Source organism: Agelaius phoeniceus, chromosome 7 (assembly GCF_051311805.1).
Source record: "Agelaius phoeniceus isolate bAgePho1 chromosome 7, bAgePho1.hap1, whole genome shotgun sequence".
In the NCBI taxonomy this organism is placed as follows: domain Eukaryota; kingdom Metazoa; phylum Chordata; class Aves; order Passeriformes; family Icteridae; genus Agelaius; species Agelaius phoeniceus.
Window position 1 is genome coordinate 3,998,825 of NC_135271.1, and position 10,508 is coordinate 4,009,332.

The following is a 10,508-nucleotide window of genomic DNA, read 5'->3' on the forward strand; positions in this document are numbered from 1 at the left end:
GGAATAGTTGGGTTTGGAGAGGACTTGAAATATCCCAGCAGAGCCTGGGGGCACTTTCCCCTCACTCCCTGCCCAGGGCTCTGCTGCCTGGAGCTGTCCCTTCCAGCAGCTGCTTCCCTGTGCCCAGGGCTGGGCGCTGCCAGTGCTGCCAGAGCCCAGCCCAGCCCTGGGGGCTCAGCTCTGCCCTGCAGAGCCCTCCCAGCTCAGGCACTGCCCAGGGGCAGCTCTGGCTCTGCAGGCTCTGATGGCAACGTCAGAGAAACCCTGAGGAGGCTGGAAAAGCGGCTCTGAGGCTGCCTCTAAGGGCTGATTTCTGTCACTGCCCAATTTATTCAGATCTGAGAGAAATTTTCTTTTTCTTCTTCTCAGCCTGAACTGAGAGATTAATATCTATGGGCAATTTCCCATCCGAGCAACCCAGAGCAGTAAATTAAAAAAGCAGGATTTTCCCTTTTATGCAGGCCCTCCCTCGCCGTGCTCCCTGTATAATCTGCTTGGAAATGTTCTGCAGTTTGTGGAGAGCTAGGGACTTGCGTGCGGAAGATCTCGGGCTGTACGGGTAGATAAGAAGCTCCCCCTCACCCTGCAGTCTGACCTTTGCTCTGTACCCAGCCACACCCGGCCGGACATGAGCAGAGGGAAATGACACAGACTGCCCAAACCATAAATACCCTCTGAGACCCCTCAATAAACGCCATTTTGCTGTCCACCACATTGGTGTATGTAGCATTGGACCGAGTGACCCTGGGCCTTGGGTCACCGTGCCGGACCTCCCGAACCAGGTCGCTAGGCCATAACGGCAACACAGTTCAATGCCATGCTGGGAGCAGTCCTGAACAATGCAGCATCCTCCCCACACAAGGAGAACACTCCCAAGCCTCACCAGCTGTCTCCTCCCAGCCAGATCTTGTCCCCCAGTGCTGGGAGCAGCTGCCAGGGCTGGCTGAGAGCTGTCCCTGGCAGGCAGCAGAGTCCCTGCCCCAGCACAGCGCCCTGGGCTGCAGGACCCTGCTCTGCAGGACAGCCCTGGGCACCCCTGGCTGCTCTGCACAAGAGACAAGCAGAGAATGTACTCACAGGCTCTGCAGGCATTGGCATGTTCCAGCTTGAGGAGATGGCTCCAGGAGCTGCAGCTGCACTGTCCTGCAGCCAGAGGTTCCTGTGCCAAGGGCTGGCAGTGATTGTGCCCCAGGCACTTCTCAGCCCCTTCCCAGCCCTGACTGATTGAAGCTCTCTGTGCCTCTGTGCTGTGACCAGGCTGGCTGCAGGCAGTGCCCCAGCCCTGCTGGGCTGGCACAAGAGCTGCTCCTCCAGAGAAATGTGCTTTTGAAGCTCTTCTTGGTGAGCAGGAGCTGCCTCTGGGCCAGGAGCCCAGCCCAGCTCAGCAGCACAGACACAGCACAAGGACTTTAATCAGCCTCTGGGGCTTTGTGCTCAGCTCCTGGACATCAGTCCCTGAGAGGGAGCTGAAGAAACCTCTGCAGAACTCCAAGGCAGAATCCAACTCCAAAGTTTCTTGCACTTTTAATGGCTCCCAGAGAGGGACACGACTGAGCAAGTGTCCCCAGGCCCCAGGCAGAGCAGAGAACTGCAGGCAGTGATGACAGGTGGGGACAAAGAGAAGCCAAGTCTTGGTGCCCTGGGGCACAGCAGGGTCTGTGCCACCAAGGGCTGGGAGGAGACACCTTGTCCTGAGGCCCTGGGGCCTCCTGGCACAGCCCCAGCCAGGCTGGGCACTGTCAGCCCCTTGTGCTGCCCTCAGCATCCCCCCCTAGCCCACATCCCAGTGGCCTCAAGGATCTGCTGCAAGGAGTCCCTGGGGAGCCTTGCTCAGCAATGGCCCTGGGGGCTCCTGAATGCTCCCTGCAGGGACTGCAGGTTTTTCAAAGGCCTTTGGGTTTGGCTTTTGCCTTGGAGTCTCTGAGAGGTTTGTGCAATCCTGGCCTCCAATTATCTGCTGTAATTAGTCCCTGGAGAGGCTTTGTCAGTAACAACATTCAGTGGGGCTCATTAATGCTTCAGGGTACTTCAGTTTTTTAAGCTACTTGGTGTTTCCTTTTTATACAGACTCTATGAGAGTTTTTGCAATCATGGCCCCAATTATCTGTTTTAACGAGTCCCTGGAGAGCTTTGTACTGACACTCAGTAGGGCTCATTAATGCCTTGAGATACTCAAGGTTTTTAAGGTACTTTATGGATTTAAGAATACTTTTAGGTACTTTTAAGGATTTTCCTTCCCACACTGAGTCTCTGAGAGGTTTTTGTGCCATCCTGGCCACCAATTCTCTCCTCCAAGGAGTCCATGAGGAGCCTGTGTTGGGTATCTTCCCCCTTTCTCTTTTACAACAATACTGGAACTGAAAGAATTTTGTAAGACTTTCTAAAAGCATCCAAACAAACATGGGACAATTAACAATACAACAACAACCACTAAGAGAATTCATAGTCCTGTTTTAGCTAGACATCATCCAACCCTTTAGTGCCATGGATTGGAAGAGTTTATTACCCAGTCTTTGTTTTCCACTTGAAGCTTCTTGAACCCGTCCTTCAGTACCTGAATGCTCTTGTGATTGACTCGCTGTGGCTGGAGAGGTTCATGCAGCACATGCCCTCAGAGTCTACACAGCCATGCCCACGTGCCCAGAGTAAAAACTCTCTCGCTGTTCTGCACGGTGGCGTGTCTGATGGTCTCTGTGTCTGAGAGCAGCCACTCAATGTGAGGGAGGCAGCATTGGTTTGCTTACTCAACAGGCACCCAGGATGGTCTGATTGTCCTAAAGCTTTAGCTGCAGCCACCCAAGGTAGTAAGATGGAGGCTGCTATTCTTTTGTTTTGACTCCAATAGATGACATTATTTTTGCAATCAGATTCAAAGTAGTGTGTAGATATTTTTGCTCTGTTTCCCTGGCCATTAATCATTTTTGTGTTGGGTGCCAGCAAGGTAAGCCTCCCCAAGCTACAAGGTCTGCCTTTGATGTGTGAAGGGACACCAGGCCATGCTCTATCCTTGCAAATAAGAAACACACCCTGCAGCAAGTTGAGTGGGTAGCTACTGGCCCAAGAAATTATGGAAGAGGTCTAATTACACCATCAGGTCTGGTTTTTGTAAGTGGGATGGTATGGGGAGATGTCTCTCCTTATAGTTTCTTTTTTCTTGTAATTTTGTGTCTTTCGCCCTCTTCCCATCTCAGACAGTAATAAAACCTTACACAAAAGTCCATTTTTACAGAGCTGAGAATTTCTACCCCCTGAGTTCGAGTGGTGCATGCAGGAGATTCTGGCTCCAGTAGTCCCAAGCATCGACAGGGTTGCACTTCTATTTGCCGTCAGGATTGTCCCCTGGCATACTGCAAATGGCACCCTCAGGTATTGGCCAGACATCTGTAGGCAACCCCAGTAGGCAGGTGGAGAAGGGGTCATCAGGGCTAGCGACAGACAGGCACAGGGTGTCTTGTTTCATGGCTTTTGCTAGAGTTACCATACACTGTGCTTTGTGTTTTTGAGGGCTACCCATCCACTCACGAGGAGCATGGTTGCAAACAGGCTGAGGAATGTGAGTAGAAGCTTCCTATGTGTCATCTTCAAAAGAATTGTCTAGTTCCAGGTGCTAGAGTCACTGTCTGGTGGGTTTTGTCTTGGGGTGGACTTGGGGATTCCTTTGCAGAATCCACACTCAGTGGCTCCAGGTAGGGCTTGATGTTCTTATCTGGGATACACCAAGGTCCTTTATCACAAAATGGTCTCATTGTGGCAATTTGGCCTTCAGGTCCTTTGATGTTAATAAGTTCTGCACTTTGGAGACTGTCACTGTCACCTCCAATCTCAGACAATATTCCTGCAGTAGTTGTAAATGCCCAGTTAGGAGCCCCCTTGGAATGTGAGATACCTGTCACATCTGCTCCCATGTCCACAAGCCCTGTCAAAACAATCTTTTCACTGTTAAGTTCCAGAGTGCAGGTGATTTTTGGTCAATCCTGATTTATCACATCCCTAGTGAAGTGTCATCAGCATCCTGCCTGGGCAATTGTTAGTCCTTGGGGTACAAAACAAGGTGGGCTGGGAGACAGGGCCAGCACTGTAATTTCTCATTGTGAGGACATTGATAGTATGAATGGCAATACAAAAAATCCTTCAGTGCTTGACTGGTAGTTTACGAAAATTAATAGTTCACAGGGCTGATCTTTGGGCCCCAGCTGTCCTGTCGATATTTCATGGGCAAAATAATCAGTTAAAACAACAGATTCCAGACTCACCAACTTCAATTTTGCCCCTGGTGGTAAGGTGGTTGGCAAATGGGAGATGAGGTGCTGGAGTTTAGGGCTACATTATCTGTAATAGGTGTACAATTCAGCGATTGTAGGCATCCTTGGCTTGAACATTTGTGCCATAGCCTGAGGCCACCTTGCACTCCAATGGCAGTTTTTGGCTGCTTGATGTAGTTACCTTTTGAGAAATTCCACCTAATTTGATGTTGATTATCCATTAGGGAACGGATAGGCCCCTCCTCCTTGGGGACAATCTTCTCTAAAATTTCCTTGTTGACCACACTGGAAACATATTTTTGGGCCCTGTAGATGTTGCTGCGGCCCCTTAAAGGGGAATTGCATGGGCCCTAGGGCTTCTAGAACTCCTTGCCCAAAGGCCTGAGCTTGTACAGCTGCTCTGTGTTCTGTTGTTCTGAGGCAGTTACAGGCCTCAGTCATCTGCAGGAGTGTGGGTTCCAGCTCTAGTGGAAGGGCACACAGCACTTTCTTACATTCCAGGTTGGCATTGGCTACCCCCAACCATTTTAGTAATTAATTTTGAGTCTTTTTATCCTGCACTTGTTTCTCTAGTGCCTGTTTAGGGTGATCAATAAATTTCATGCAGGGCTCTCCAGGTTCTTGTCTTATGTTTACATAGTCCAAACTGGGGGTGGTACCATCCGGTACCTGGATTCGAGCTTTCAAAACTATTTTTTTTTTTTTATATCATCCAATGCTCTTCTGGGGATACCTGCTGCTTGATCATCTGGTAGGCTGTGCTGTCCTTCTCCAGCTAGATGGTTGATTGTCAGTTCTGCCCTTGCCTCATTATTAGCACGGTCTTCTTTAAATTCATTTAGCAAATGTTTCCATCCCTCTTCCCAAAGGGTGTATTCTGTAGGTGACAACAACATGGTCGAAATATATTTTAAATCATAGGGGGTTAAGATGTGCTGTAAACATGGCCCTCATTAGGCCATTAAAACAAGGTAAGTCCTTCCTCTGGTCTTTAGCTGCCCTACACAGATCCTTGATTTCCCTATAAACCAATGGCTGATCCCTGGGATTCTGCCCCCTTCTTTCATAACATAGGGCGGCAATGAGGAGTTTCGAGACTATTTGCCAGTCTCCTTCCTTAACTGCTTCCTTCCAGATCCTTTCCCAGGGATCTTCTGGGGCTGAGGGCGAGGTGGCTCTGGGGACTCCAAACTTTCTTCCTGGGAGGAAGAATAACTTGGACCAGAAATATTTGGATTAGAAATAGTGTGACAGCTGGGCTTTTAATCTTTGATCATGGGGTTATATTGTTGCTGGAGGGTGAGGCAGAGGGCGCTGCCATTTTGTCAGGTGTTGGGGAGGAAGGGCCTTGATTTAGGATGGCGGACTTCTCGGGTGGAGTTTTGGAGGAATGGCCCAGGGAGGAGGTGGAATGATTGACAGTGGGGGCGTGACCCGCAGTTGTGGGGGTGGAGTCTGGAGGTTCATTCAGGGCGGAGGGGAAGGTTGTGGTAGCAGGAAGTGGAGGAGCCAAGATGGAGGGAGGATGGTCGGGCTCCTGAGCCACATTTAGGCTCCTTCCATCTTGAGTCTCCAGGGCATGATGCTCCAAGACAGCGTGGCCATTGCCATCTTGGACCATTGTGGAAGGTCTAAGAAAGGCAGGTTTGAGGGGAGGTCCTGAGTTAGGAGTGACCAACGGATTGAGTTTTCAACACGCTGCTTGCTGGTGAAGGGTCTCAAGGATGCTGTGGAAGATGGGGAGCATGCAGGGTGCAATGGGGTCCCTTTTGATTGAAAGGTTGTACAATTTAACTCCCACTGAGTCCCAAAATTCAATGGTATCAATTTCGTCCGCAGAGGCATCTGGAAAATTTTTAATGATCCACCTCATGATTGATTTTAATTCATTCTTTGAAAATGTTATGTCATGATCAGTGAGAATTAAAGCATACATATACATTTCTTTCTACTTTGGACATCTGGCTGACCATTTTTCTCTTTCTCTGCCTTATGGGGAAGAGCCACCAGAACAGCCCGAGTTAATTATGGGACGTGGGTGCATATTGTAAAAACACAGTGGCAAAATGGGCAGTAAATGTCTTGCATTTCCCCAAACCCACCTGCAATCCTATGCAGGTGAAACCATTTTTGTCCCTGCTGATCCTGGCCAAGGTCCCTTGAAGCAACGATGAATCCGCCGGGCCCGGCACAATCCAAAATCCCGGGGAGCGCTGGCCTATCCATCAGCTAACCCCAGATGACGTGACTGACACAGGGAGCCCTGAGTGTCATTGTCCCTGTTCGGGTGTCAAATGTCACAATGAGGGTGGCTGTGACAAACCTCTCTGGTTCCCTGACTTCAGGGCGAGGGTGGCAAAAATGAAAAGGAGCAGGATCAATGGAGTTGTTTAAAAGGAACTTTAATAACAGGGTGAAAAACAATAAACATGGAGAAGTCGAGCACAGTATGAGGGGCAGGATCCAAAGACCCAAGACAAAGGGGAGCAACAACATAGACACTTGGGGGTAGAACACTCTAGAACAATAACGCAATAGGGGAAACAAGTAACCAATAGGGGAGGAGAACTTGGACAACTTAGCATAACAACACTAAAGGCTTTTTGGAGAACTTTCAAGCTCACCTTAATTTAAACAAATGATTCCCAGGGCTTGAAACTCGCACCCAGTTCTTTTGGGGTAAAATCTGTCTGACTCTGAGTTACAGCTGGGCTAACTCCCACACCGCTGCTTTGCTCCGGCCCCTTGGGACCATGCGGCCCAACAGAGCCACAGGGATATCCTTGGTTCCACAAGGCTCCAGTGTCACGATGGTCCCTTGGATCCATGGTGCTCTGCTGTGTCACAATGGCCCCTTCATTTCACAAGGCTCCCAAATGTCACATTGGTCTCCATAGGAAGAAAACCACGGAGCCCCCATGTTTCAGGAGCTGATGAACGGCAACCACCAGAGGCCAAGGCAAGCCTGACCTGTCTGTCCTGGCAGGTTTGCTTGGAGCAACCCATGGATATTTGAAATTATGAATGTGGAGTGCTAATTTCAGACATTTGGGCCTGGAGAAGGATGATTTTTTTCATACAAAGAAAAGCACAAGAGCCCTTTCCAGTGTTTGCAAAACAGGTGAGTTCTGTTACTCAGGAGTTAAAGATCAGCCAGACCTGTCCTGGCAACTTTTGTCTGGGAGCAATCCTTGGATACACAGAAATTTGGAGGTGGAATCCTAATTTTGGCCATGGATGCCTTGAAAAGATGGACAGTTCTTTTCCATACAAAGGAAAGCTCAGAGCCCCAGTTTTTCAGGGGCAGATGGGAGTGGCCTTCCACATTCCAAGGTCAGCCAGACCTGTCAGGTGACCCTTGGGAGGCCAAGGAAGCCACACCTGTTTCATGTTCCCTTGGTTCCACAGGGCCCTGCAGTGTCACAATGGCTCCTTTCTCCCATGATGCCCTCTGGTGTCATAACGGCCCCTTGATTACACAAGTCCTTAAGGGTCTTCACGGTCTCCATGGTTCCACAAGGCCCCACAGTGTCATAATGGCCTTTGGGTTCCATGAACCCTCGCTGTGTCCAATGGCCCCTTGGTTCCATTGGGGCCCAGTAGTGCAATGTCGGGTCCGGCTGTCTGTCTCTGCCCCAACACGGGTAGGGTGGTTCTTGGGTGGCACGTGTTTCAAAAGACGAATCTGGACTCTTCAGCTTTTCGATCTTCAGATTGTTTATTGTTTCTTATCTACAAAATTTTCTGTCTGCCCAACAGAGGTCTGATCTGCAAGGCAGCCAAGGGCACTCGTGTCCACCCAAGGGGCGGTCATGTCTTTTTATACAAAAATCTACGTACATGATATTTACCTTTATTTTCCAACACATTTCACCCATGTTAGCAAGTGCACCTTCACCAGAAACCAATCCCCAAGTGCCAACATCACCACAGGAGATGGAAGACAAGAAGAAGAAAGAAGGACAGACACGCCCTGATCCCTCCATCTTGTCTCCATAACCCCCCTGTACCAAAAACCTTAAAGTCTATATTTCACCCTCTAAATGTGTCCCTTTTACACCCTTCACTCTAAAGTGATTCTCATGTCTTCAAACTGCTGTCACTTCTGTGGATGGATCAAAATCAAGCCACCAAGCACTCTTGGCAACATTCCAGGATTTCCGAGACCCCCAAGGGTTCTCCTGGCATCTCTGGGCATCGGGAACGATGTGCTGAGTTCCCACATCTCCCCCTTCTGTTTGCACCAAGAAGACTTCTTTGGCAACTTGACTCATGACACGTCGCACACATAAAAAGATGCATGGGACGATGAGCATGAGGACTAAGAGTATTATTAGAATATAAAATCCCATTTTTAAAAACCCTCTCCATAAGGGAGAAAGATCAAAAAATCCCACCACATCATCAATCCATGACCCAGTGATTTCACCTAGTTTCTTTATACTGTCTTTTATTTTTTGAATACTTTCATGAATTGATCTTGAATGATCTGAGAGATTCATGCAGCACGTTCCCTCAAACTCTTCACATCCATGTCCATGAGCAAGCAATAGATAATCGATTGCTGCTCTATTTTGAAGAGTTGCCTCTCTCACACTACTTATATCTTTTAACATATCACTCAAAGCGAGAGAGACTGATTGAGCATGCTTGCTCAACCAACAACCCATGTGGTCCAGTTGAGTCAAGGCCACCTCTGACGCTGTCTAAGGTGAGAAAATTGCTGCCGCAATTCTCCTTGCCTTGTCCCAGGTGTATACTTCATCATCACAGTTTGCACTGTAATGTTTCAAGGACCTTTTCTCTTTATGTTTTTGCTTTCTCAATACTTTCAAATCTGGTGATAACATTGAAATCCTCCCAATGCTGCATGGACCTCCCTTGGCATTTGCAGGAATGCCGTGCCAAATTCTGTCCCCACAAATTAAAAACAACCCACGTGGCAATTGCACTGGGACCTGGATTGATCCTTTGGCTGTTGTCTCGGTGTGATTGCACCAAGCTGATGCGTTTCTATAAAATTTGTGATTTGGAGTGACATCAACGCTTTTGTTTGTCCTTGACACATTCGAAATTTCGAATTTCATGCATAGTTCCATTGTTGTGGACCCGAAAATTTCCAATTCCTGCGGTTCGGTAGAAGCCACAGGTAAAAGATGCGTCCACACACACCATTCATTCACAGGATCTTTGATGACTTGCAAAATCTTCATTGGAGAGTGCCCTGGAATTGGCCATTCGTCCACTGGCAACCCAACCATGCATGCTGTGAATGGTTTCCCTGGTTTCGAATGTGTCAGGCAGATACTTTCTAAGTTCACTGCCTGGGCTAAAGTTTCCCAAACATTTTGTTTTGGTTGATTGATGGGTAGATTTGCTCCATTGCCTAAAGCAACAGATGAAAGCATGAGCATAATGAAGCTCATGACTTCATCCTTATGAAAAATCATTGTCATGCTCTCACTCAAAGCCACAAAGGAAAAACTCCCAAAGTTTTTATTCTTTTTGTCCCTCTTCTGAGTCGTTGCTTACAACTTGAGTTTCTTCCTCCGTCTGTGTGCTCGTTTCTCTGCTTCTGGGATCCGTGCTCTCTTGCTCTCTTGTCCGAAATGGCTTCACATGTCGTGCTGACACCCACTTCAGCCCTCGCCCTGTGGAAACACAAGAGAAACCCTTGCCCCAAGTGATTAGTTTGAAAGGACCCTCTATTTGTCCTGTCTCTGGGTTTCTGATCAAAACCAAAGGATTCTCCCTTAGTTTTTCCTGAGAGCTGTTTGAAAAATGCCTCACGATTGATGGATTGGGTTCAGAAGATGAACTGTTAAGAAAATTCAACACATACAACGCTTTGTTTAACTTCATGTGTGGTGTCGCCTCTGGCTCCCCCCTTTTCTGCCTGTCCAAAAGGGATTTCAGGGTGTGATGTGTTCTTTCAATGATTGCCTGACCTGTGGATGAATGTGGAATGCCAAATGTGTGTCTGACACCCCATCTTTTCAGGAATCTGTGTCTGCACTTATGCGTGCACTTGTGGACAATTCTTTTTCAAGTGTCCAAACGCTCCACATTTGTAGCATTGTCCTCCCGATGGACTGTTCTTCTTCTGGATGGTTGCAAGAACTTTATTTATGTTTTCATTCTGTTGTTGGAGTACCTTTTCCAGCATCTTTTCAACTACCTTGTCCTTGTCTTCTGACTGCCTCTCTGGGTTTCTTCTTATCTGTTCTCCCCATTCTCCTCTCAGCT